Source organism: Ambystoma mexicanum, chromosome 3p, assembly GCF_040938575.1.
Source record: "Ambystoma mexicanum isolate Mex_15411 chromosome 3p, UKY_AmexF1_1, whole genome shotgun sequence".
NCBI lineage: Eukaryota > Metazoa > Chordata > Amphibia > Caudata > Ambystomatidae > Ambystoma > Ambystoma mexicanum.
Window position 1 is genome coordinate 498751378 of NC_090925.1, and position 11164 is coordinate 498762541.

Sequence of the window (11164 nt, forward strand, 5' to 3'; positions counted from 1 at the left end):
TCACATAGATTGGCAAAGCTCGCCACGGCAAGAGAAATGGCCAAAGGCACTAGTACTCAGCACATCAAAAGGTATTAGACACAGAAATAGGAGAACTATCACAGAAAGACGCTATAAGGCAGGCAACAGATATGAGGGACAGCTTTATAAGCAACATGTTCCTAGTGAGAGGCTGTCACAAGACGAGACCGATAATAAATCTAAGAGAACTAAACGCATTTATAATATACAGACATTTCAAGATGGAGGGCATACACCTCCCGAGAGACGTATTACAAAAAGGGGATCGGTTAGCAAGGATAGATCTCAAGATGCTTACCTGACCATACCTATGGCAAGGTCAAATTTGGGAGTTCACCTGCCTACCCTTCGGGCTAGCATTGTCCGTATGGTGTTTCATGAAGGTGATGAAACCATTAGTGACATTCCTCAGGGAAAGAGGAGTCAGGCTGATCATTTATCTGGACGACATTTGTATAATGGTCCAGGACAAATTGCTGATCAAGGAACAGTTAGAAGTCACTTTAGACCTCCTTCAACTAGGGTTTATAATAAACTGGGTGAAATCAAGCCTACAGGCGAAACAGAACATGGAATTTCTGGGCTTCAAGTTAGACACAGGGCAGGGAATGTAAATCGTCCCCCTGAACAAAGTAAACCATATCAAGAAAGAGATAAGATTAACATCATAGACAATAGCAAGGCTAGTGGGACGCCTGGCATCATCAATTCAGGCGATCTTCCCAGGTCTACTACACTACAGGGCCCTTCAGAGACTAAAAATCCAACACCGCAGGAGGGGCGCATCCTACGAGCAAAGGATACCCCTCTCTATAGAAGTGAAGGAGGAACTGAAATGGTGCTCATGGATGCCTGGAATGGAAGGGCAATATTTGGCTCATCCCTGGACCTAGTGATGGAATCCGATGCCAGCAGGTGGGGATTGGGAGCCAGATGCGGAGATCTGTCGACATGGGGCAGATGGTCAGAAGAAGAAGAAGAATTGAACCTTCACATAAACTGCCTAGAACTCCTAGCAGGATCCCTTGCGTTGCAATGTTGGACACAAGAGAGAGCAAGATGCTGTGCGCTCCTCAAGATGGACAATGTGTCGGCAGTCTGATATATAAACGGGCTAGGAGGCACGAAGTCAAGAATGTTGGCAGTGCTAGCGAAAGAATTTTGGCACCTTTGCCTGCAGAGATGGATATCAGTGATGGCAGAATATCTACCAGGCTTTCAGAACGAGGTAGCAGACTGGAACTCCAGATTCCTCAGGGACGCCAGCAATTGGATGCTGGACGAGTCTTCCAGACACAGATGGAGAGATGGGGTCCGTGCAGGACAGACGTCTTTACATCGAGATTGAACAGGCAAATTGCTTGTTTTTTCAGTTGGAGACCAGACCCGGAGGCGGAAGCGACAGACTCATTCCTGCAACAGTGGGTTCTGAGCAAGGAATGTCTTTCCTCCATTTGCGATGATCGCAAGGACTCTGGCGCAGGCGAGGAGACTGCGAGCATCCATGGTACTGATTACGCCAGATTGGAGGGCTCAAGCATGTTTCCCGGACCTGCTAGTGATGGCGTACCACAATGCAATAGCACTACCAAGATTCAACCCAATAGTGAGGGACACCACGGGGGGGGGGTCATCCTCTGGTGAAGAAGCCTGAGCGTCTGGGTCCAGGAGGACATACAGAACAGCATGGTCAGGCTGGCACAATTGGTATGTTGAAAGGAACGTACATCCCACTGGAACAGATGTAGTTCATGTAGCCAATTTTCTGGCACAGTTAGCAGCACAGGGCAAAGCATACAGGACGATCGACACAGCCCGCTCAGCTATTTCTGCGGGACATCAGAGAATAGAAGGAATAACAGTGGGGGTGCATCCTCTAATTTGCAGACTTTTGAAAGGGGTTAGAATAATTCGACCCCCAAGACAAAAATATAATTGATTATGGGACGTAGATAAAGTCCTGAGAATGTTTATATCATGGGCAGATAATGATGAACTGACAAGGAAGGTGTTATCAGCCAAGTTAGCTATGCTTTTATGTTTATTGTCATGCAAGAGGGTATCAGACGTCCGAGCACTATAGATCAATAGGCAAACCTTATCCCCTCAGGGAATCACATTTGATATCGTGAAAAGGACAAAAACTTGGTTGAGATCAATATCTTATCAAGCATTCCCAGATCAACCTAAACTATGTCCAGTGAGATGCATTTTAATCTGCGTCCATGACTAGGGAAATGAGACCCCTGGGGTTACTCAGTTATTTATAGCCATAAGGAAACCTTTCGGGGCAGTAGCATCATCCACACTAGCTAGATGGATTAGGTCAGTTATGGCCCAAGTCGGAGTAGATACAGATTGGTATGGAGCTCACTCGGTGAGAAGAGCAATTTGCCTCTAAGGCATTTCACGCTGGGGCTAGACTGGAAGACGACATGAAAGCAGCAGACTGGTCAAATGAATCGACATTTAAAACATTTTATTTCATGCCAGTAGAAAAAGTGTCAACGTTGGTGGTAAGTAAGCTTTGAATAAGCATAATATGAGCCTCTGTGTCTTGACATACAATTCAGATTTTCCATACATACGTTGCAGAAAGTCATAATTCTATTAAAGAACCAGAGGCAAAGGATTGTCCCATGCAGTAATCAATGTCTTAAATTGTTAATGAGATGTCTTCTGTGATGATAATAATGTTACAATGATATGTTGTCAAAATTAATATGGAATGCTTTTCCTCATGTCGATTACCCACCCTTGGGACAGAAGTCTGAAATATGATTTGTGTTTCAGGTTCTATGGCGGATAACAAAACGGGATCATGTCATGTTAAGGGACGGGTTTACAGCGTCGACCAATTGGGATGCTACAGTTTACAAGAGACTACAAAGGAAGAGGAGGAATCCAAATGGTGGACTGGATTTATAGGGATGTGCTATGGTGATTGGTAGTTAAAGTCACATGTTTGAAGTCCAATAACAGATGAACTACAAAGTCTATAAACTAATGGGAATCGTTTTTTCACTTTGTAAGTCATTGTTATTTTGTTTTGATGATGCTACTTGAACAGTAAAGTTGTGAGAAAGGCATAATCCTTTGCCTGTGTGTCTTTAATAGAATGAGGACTTTCTGTAACATATGTATGGAAAATCTGAATGTTCTCCGTTCATAGTAACTCTTCCTTTTTTCTGGCATGAGCACGTTAGAAGCACCCAGGAAGGTCCTCTTTTCATTTACATCTCCGAAGATGTAACTATTTCCTGTTTCTGACTACAACATGTCGGGTGACGTCGTTGGTTCCTTTTCTCCAATTCACTCAACAGCGTACTTCCAACGCTATCCATAGAGCTGGACTTCCAATATGCCAGGATTCAACCTCGTCACCATCCCCTCAGCAGGCACCGTGACTTCACCATTGACCACACGACAGCCAGGGACCACAGAGCTCCAGCCCTCCAACTGACACTTCTAGAACCTTTCACAGGCAAGCAGCTGGAGTGCTTCATTGCTGTCCTTGGTGCTGCTTCTCAGGATGCTACCTGTCACCTTTCTCCATCAATATCCTGCCTGCACACTTGTCTGCCAGTTTCTTGCCCTTAGTGCCCAGCTTACACTCTCAGCTCCCTCTGTGTCTGGGCAGGCACCATGAATGTATGCAGGTATCCCATGTTGGGTTCCCTTCCACAGGCTCTGCCGAAGGGGCCTTTATGATCATCACCTCATGCCAGGCATGCCTGGTTATAAGCAAGATCACTCTGGAGGCAGCAGATATATTTTTTAAGCTCCATTATTCTGTTACTTCTTAGCTCAGATGTCATCCGATACATAAGCTCAATAGGAGTTACAAGGAAGCACAGAGAGCTAACTGGCTCAGACCACACCGGATACATACTTCCAACTGCCTTGGTTGGAATACTCCATCATCCATCAGCATTACAGACACTGGCAGCACCTTCCACTCATGACATCACTTGGAACATGCATTCAGGTAGCAGGGAACAAACAGGAAAACCGGTCATAACAAAGTCCCATGTACACAAAGGAATCAGGACGTCTACTCTTGCTACTTTCTCGTCCAAAAAAAAGACAGAGGTATTTTGGCCTTCTTAGACCTGAGATACCTCGTTTATCCACTCTTAACGTTCTACATAGTCACTTTTCAAAATAGCCAGCTTTTCAGTGGGGACTTCCTGTCATCCCTAGATATGGAAGAGCCCTATTTCAACGTCACCATTCACTGCTGGCAATGCACATTATTGCATTTCATTGTGACAGGCCACCACTTTCAATTGAAAGTCCCCCTGTTCACCCTCAAGCTGGCTGAAAGGATTTTCACTGAATGCCTATTGTCGGCTGTGGCATACTGCAGGAGAGCAGCACTATGTCTGGACTAATCGTTAATTCGGGATTCCGCCCTCGACAAAGGCCTTGGATACATGGCAGCCCAAGAGTGCGGCTTGACATCATTCAGCTTCTCAATAAATTATGTGAAGTTATCCACAACTCCAATGAGACCTATGGTGTTCCTGGGAGTGACCTTAAATACTGCTACCTCAACAGCAGCCTTATCGAACAGGGTGCAGCATTATCGAACAGGGTGCGCACTGTCTCGGAGACCCATTGCTTCAGTAACGGCAAACAAATCCCTCTTGGGCATGCTATCATTCTTCATACCTTTGATCCAAATCAGGCTTTTATATGCATCCCCTGCTAGAGTTTCTGGGTGCTAGGTGGAACAAAGTCTCTGGGCAAGATTAGGCTCCCCAGGGTTGTCGGCAAAGCACTGACAACCCCAGGAATGAAACACTCTTCACAGCTAACTGTCACAATGTTACAGCAACAATGGATGCTTCCATGGACATCTGGCAAGCCCACACTGGATGTCTACATGCAGGAGCATTTTGGCCAGCAAAGGAGTTGGGCCAGTTGGATTGTCACTAGCAGTCTGCTGTGGAGTCCTAGTGTATTTTTTCTCTGTTTACTGCAAGGGGAGGAGCTGCAGCAACAAAAGTGCCCAGGACTGCAAAGCGGAACGGAGTTGGGTGAGTTGGATTGTCACTAGCAGTCTGTGCATGCCTGCAGCCTTCAGACTACTGACTAAGGTAAACAATCTGTGTCTCCGGCATATGGGCCAGTGATCCGCTGTATGGCTCAGCGCCTCATGTAAGCTAGCTTTTCTGTTATTGCTACTGCAAGCCTCTTAACTTGCCTTCCGGTCCCATTCGGGATGCATTCCAGCCGTTTTTCCTTCTCCGCAAGAGAAACTGTTTTCTGAACCATTTGCTGCTTATCTGCTGTACACTTGATTCGTGTGAGCCGTTTATCACATTACATGTCCAGGTTTTGATAAACTAAGGGAGACTTTGCTACACTGAGTTGTGGTGCACATGTAGATTTTATTTTTGTCGAGCAATCGATGTGTGCTCCGCTAACTGGCCGTGACTGCTGGCTCAGCCTTGGAGCTGCTCCGGCATTGGATATCGATACTGCTACAACTCTACCACTAAAAGACCGGCCTTCTATCAACCTAGACTAGCACTTTGTTTTCTACCCCAGGACAGGCGGTGACTGCAGGCTTTGTGCCTTCGAGCCACTCTAGATCCCAATCTTTGTGAAGGTTCTACATTCTTCTGAAGGTCCAGGCTGAGTAGACTGTGTACTCGTGGTATGCTGGGCAGTGACTGCAGGTTTATTGCCTTGGAGCTGCTCTGGTATTTGACACTTGACACAGTCACTGTTTAGGAATCTACAAGTTCACTCACTCACCTACTTGGTCTAGTCCTCTGCTCTCTTCAACGGGTCGGGCGGTGACTGTGGGCTCTGTGTTTTCGAGCCTTTGAGCTGCTTTAGTATCCAGCCTGTGTGAAGTTCACTGTACTACTTTGTAGTACTTTGGTTGTGTAGTTTGAGCACTCGTAGTAGTATTGCCCGGCCGTGACTGCGGGCTCTGTGCCTTTGAGCTGATTGGCGTTTGCTACTGCTGCTATACTAAAGCTACCAATACATCAACTTGGACTTGTAATATAATTTCAATATTGCGGAAGGTGGTGATTGTGGTCTCTGCACCATTGAGCCAGTTCAACAGTTTGAGTACTCGTGGCATTATTGCCTGGTGATGACTGCGGGTTCTGTGCCTTTGAGCTTCTGGTGCCCTGTTGCAGTGAAGATGGAAGGCGGCCCTGTTAATTACATTGTCTTAAGTTATGTTAAGGTTTGGGTTTCAGTGGTGCCCTGACCGTGGTATTGCTGCTGTCTTTGCTTTCTTACATAAGAATTGTTAATTGCCATTTGTGTTATTATTTTTCTGTATTTCCTACAGCCTATTTGTCACTAGTTATGTCTGTCCACAGTGATTCTCTGCGAAACTTGGAATATGCAGGCTCTTGGGAGCGGCTTTGGACAGGGCGGGGAATCCTGTTTGGACGAGGGTGAACTGATTCCATACAATATGTTAACATCCAATGGCTATGACGGGGCCCTCTAAGGGCTTGCTGCCTACGACCAAAGGCCATTCCTGAATACTGGAGAATACTTAGTTTGATGGGGGTGTTCTGAGTGTTTGCAAGAATGTTTATCAGCGCCACATGTTCTTGTCACGAGGAGGGTGGTAAGATTTTGTTCATCGACACCACGGCACGCAGGCAAGTTCACTAATGATAGTGGGTGCATAGGTTCTATCAATTGCTTGCACTCAACTAATAGTAAGGAAATAGCCAGTTTGCCTAGTGAAATGACAGTTTTGTCTCCTGCATCTACATCCTGCTTCCCTAATGTCTTTGTGTTTGGCAGGTCCTGTGAATAATCTTTGTCAAAGTCTAGACTACAATGACTGCCGGAGGTGGGCGAGGGGAGGTCAGGGGTCCGTGGTCCACCACACATCTCACCAAGGGCATGCAGGGAGGGAGGTAGTGGAGGTAATACCACAGGAGCAGGAACGGGAGAGTTTCTGTATGGAGGATTCATTTCACCAAGCTGCTACTGCTACGAGGGAGCTTTTAAACAATATCATTGACTTAGACATGCCCTCCATTTAGACGAGACATTTACAACAAGAGACTACAGGCGTTTGTCTGGTGTTGGTGTTCTAGATGGACAAAACACTAGTACTCATCTGGGGGAGGGGAGGTTGGGGAGATTGGGCCCTTAAACCAGTGCAGGATTGTCTAGCTCAGAGGAGATATCAAGTGTAAAGGGACTGGACCGTTGACATATCCTACAACTACATTACAAGACCAGGGACAGGTTGATGTTTGCAACGTGGGGCTAGAGACCTTGCCTAATGGGACTTTAAACACTGGTAGTTCAAGTATTATGGATGAGAGGGAGGTTTGTCCAAATTTGTCTCATGCTCAGTTAGTCTATCACTGAGCTCAGAGTTCCACCGGTACCTCCAAGGCATGGGGTTTCTCAGTCCAGGGACGGATTCAACTCTCAGACAATCCTTAATCGTACTTTATAGAGTACTTCAATGGGGGCTTGTGAGCTGTTATCTCCCTTACTGTCTAACCTGCATGTTAGTCTGAATCTTGCACTTAAGACACTGGCTGATATGCAGGATAATTGGGGCGCGGGGGGCTGTTCACTGGTCAAAAATCAGCTTTCAATTAACTCTTGACCCGTATGACATTTTTGGAAGGATTTTCTAGGGAATGGCTCCTCAAATTGATCGTACAAGACACGACAGGGAAATGCCAGACAAAAACACTGAAAGATTCTTAAATCTGGATGCCAAGGTCTCTCTAGTTCTAGAAAAACTTTCTACAATGGAGATTGTCCAATGCAATACCTCAGAGGAGCGAAGTGTGGTCCGGGCTGCCAATATTAAGACCATCCCAACACATTCAGTTGGGGTATAGATGGTCCTCGGCTTTAGTTGAGGCTGCGGGGTGTCTAGAAAATCTGCAGATGCCACAAGGTATTGAGCCTGTGATATGTGATGCATCTCCTTCAATATCTAACTGAGAATCCTGATTCAGATAAGAGATTAGCATATAGGGCAAAGAAACGGACGATTAAGCAGAACAAAAAAAATAACTAAAATATGCCCTCTGTCAGGGTTGGAGGGCGTAATCCCAACCTAAAATCCATTTGCCTAATATCAGGGAGTGCTAAACACTCTGAAATGAACTATGATGGGGATCGGATATTGGTGACTGGGCGATCTTGCTCCAAGTAGCGATTTGATTCAAACGAAAACCATATCACAATGCCTATGGTATGCGAAGAAGGGATTGTGGTGTCCCCTACTGTACCAACAGGTCATGTAGCTGCAGAGAGTGGGGTAGCCATGCCGGAGCAGGCTCAGACCAAGCAGACTAAGATCACTGCCTTTCGTAGAATCATTAGCACAACCCATGCTCGTGTATCTACAGGCTCACAGATTATGGAAAATCTGTTGGCTAATGGTGATGGACGAGGGTTCCCTGCCAACCATGAAGGGGGTCATTCTTCCATCTATCAGTAACCACCCAGTGACAAGCAACCAACTTAGACATTAGCCCCTGTACTTCCAAGGAAATGATTGGTACCCAAGAAAAGCTTATAGTCCCAATGGTATCCCAGGCTGATATTTTATTACCCATAATTTCTTCACCAGCTATCTCGAAGGAGGAGACTGTTCGACCTGCCACAAAAATAGTAGGCTGGGATACCAACAACAAATCTGACAAACTATCTAGCGTATTAACTATCTTTAAAAAGATCCCCCTTCTGAGATCCATTGCAACAGAGGATATCAATGCTATTTCGTTGCCTATTGTAGATAACCACCATATGGTCAGCTATTTCCATTCGGAGCCAGAGGCGAAAATCTATTGTTCTTGGGTATGAACTAGTTGGATTGCAAAGCATTATGGGTGCCAAAAGTTTCTAGTCTGTAAGGCAATAGAGATCGCACCAAAAGAGGCATTCAGGACGCCCAAAGATACTGCTACTTGACCCTGGGGATGTGTTGGCACTAATTACAATTTTGTTTGGCAACAGACAGGAATGTTCACGACTAAAACCGGCCCTGAAAACCTTTCATAACATCAGACAAGGACCGGGGCATCCATGACAACATCAAGGTAGAGGTGTTCTCTTTGAACACATGTGGCGGTGCAAACCTATCTAAATTCTTGGCCAAAGTCTTTGTTGGAGATCCCCTCATATTTATATGTTCCAAGAGACTATGCTTCAATCCCATTTTGTACTCTATGGCTTTTATACAATCACAAATCCTGCAGTTACAGGGGCATCATGGGTGACCAAGAGGGGGCTTTGCAATAGCCGTTGATCATAATCTTGGGATTAAATGGGAACTAATTTGTAATGAATGGCTGTTGGCAATGAAGTTAGATTTGGGTTCGGATCCACAGCTGGTATTATTGTTGAATCTCTATTGGCACCTGGTTAGGGTCACGTTTGAAACCATACAAGAGTGTACAAGATATTTCCAGCTTGGTATATGCCATTAGAGCTATGTCTAATCTATGGCTATTTAAAAAAAACTGCAAACCCATCTTTTCAGTTAAATCCTCAACCTTCCATTTCCTATATACCCAGTTTATCTGCTGAGATGGTGAATCTGCTGCCCACGGTCCTGTTCTGTTTGTTGTCCTTGTGTGGTGTTGTTGCGCCCTGATGCCTACGGGCTGTCGTCACATTATAAATAAATGAATAAAATGACGGGATATGGAAAGAGAATAATCTTAGGGGGGGACTTCAATTCCTACTGTGCCGAGGGCGCTTTGTGGAATGATGCTAAGGCTACTCTTACTCACTTGCACAATAATAATTTTCGGGGCATGTGTTGGGACCTTTTTCTTATGGAATTGGGCATGGCCTTACTGGACTATTGCCCCTCTTCTCATCTTCCTAGACATACATGGCAAAGAGGCAATAGAAAATCCAGGATTGACTATTTTTACATCTCGAATGGTTTAAGGGGTAACTGCACCTTTTAAATCACATAATTATCTGCTTGGGTGACCAATTAGCTCCATCTTTCTCTCTGACCCTTCCTTTCCCCATCTTTGACATTAGACCTGGTTTGGTCGGGCTCTCTGCGACCAAGAGGCGGGCCGTTATAACATGGAATAGAAAGACAGTTGCCAAACTGAATCATCTCCTGACTGCTTCCATGGCCCATCTGAGCCCTTCCCCTTCTTATTAAAGTATGAGTGAAGGTTATTCAGACTCTTACTACAATGCTATCCTGGCTTATATTTACAAACTCACTCTAGATTGTCCCTTTGGCAGCTGCAAGTTCACCAGATACTTGGGTGATGATAGAACCTGGAAGTCAAAGATCCTTAAAAACAGGAAATTGGCTGTCTTAAAAAAACAGTCCCTTGTTGTCTTAGAGTACCTGGCTGCTAAATCTAAAATCTGCCAATCCCATAAGAACTTGGTAAAATCGTTGAGGATGGAATCCTACATACGGACTCAGAGTATGTTGGAATACTTATGTAAGGGCAAGGATGTTAAATTCTGGTTTATTTTCAATCAGACCTTCTGCTCAAAAGATAGGGGCATGGACCCCCGATAAAGGAGCAAATTTGGGTTGATTAGTATGTCAAGAAATATTCTTTACCTGACAACTTTAGTGACACGGGTGGTGCTGAGCTGGGTGTTGAGGGTACCTGTCCTTGGCACAGAGAAGACATCAACTGGGCCATCAATAAACTCAAGCCGTCTCGTGCCCCTGTTCCTGAAGGCATTTCTCACTTGGTCTGGAAAGAGACGCTGCGTCTGACTACTGAAACCAATGTTTGACCAAATCATCTTGACTCATGTAATTCCTGTCTCCTGGGACCAGTCCACTATTGTACCCATCTTTAAAAAGGGGAACGCTCTTGATCCAGACTACAGGCCGTTCGCCCTGATAGATGCCGTTTGGGGTTGAATGACCGAGGTAAGAATGTTCGAGGGAGCAAAGACTGAAGATTATTTTTTTAAATAACCTTCAGCTTTTCTTCCCTGAACACTTCTGACTTGGCCCACATCCCCACCCCTACCCACAGCCCCAACACACCCACACCCCTACCCACAGCCCCCTTGCTTACCTTTCTTCCAACTCACTGGGCCCTGTGATGCCTGACCCTTTCACTTCCGTGATTGGGAACTGGGTGCCGCAGGGTGCTTTTCCTTTTTTTTTGGAACA

At 45.4% G+C, this 11164-nt stretch overlaps 1 long non-coding RNA gene across 1 annotated transcript in view; it reads left to right on the forward strand.

Moving 5' to 3' along the window:
* The window catches only part of LOC138580539 (uncharacterized), a 103235-nt gene extending 100122 nt beyond the window's left edge, over positions 1–3113 (forward strand). The window contains exon 2 of the long non-coding RNA XR_011304285.1: positions 2815–3113. This is a non-coding gene — a long non-coding RNA (uncharacterized lncRNA). The remainder of the gene's footprint in view (positions 1–2814) is intronic.
* The last annotated feature ends 8051 nt before the right edge of the window (positions 3114–11164 follow it).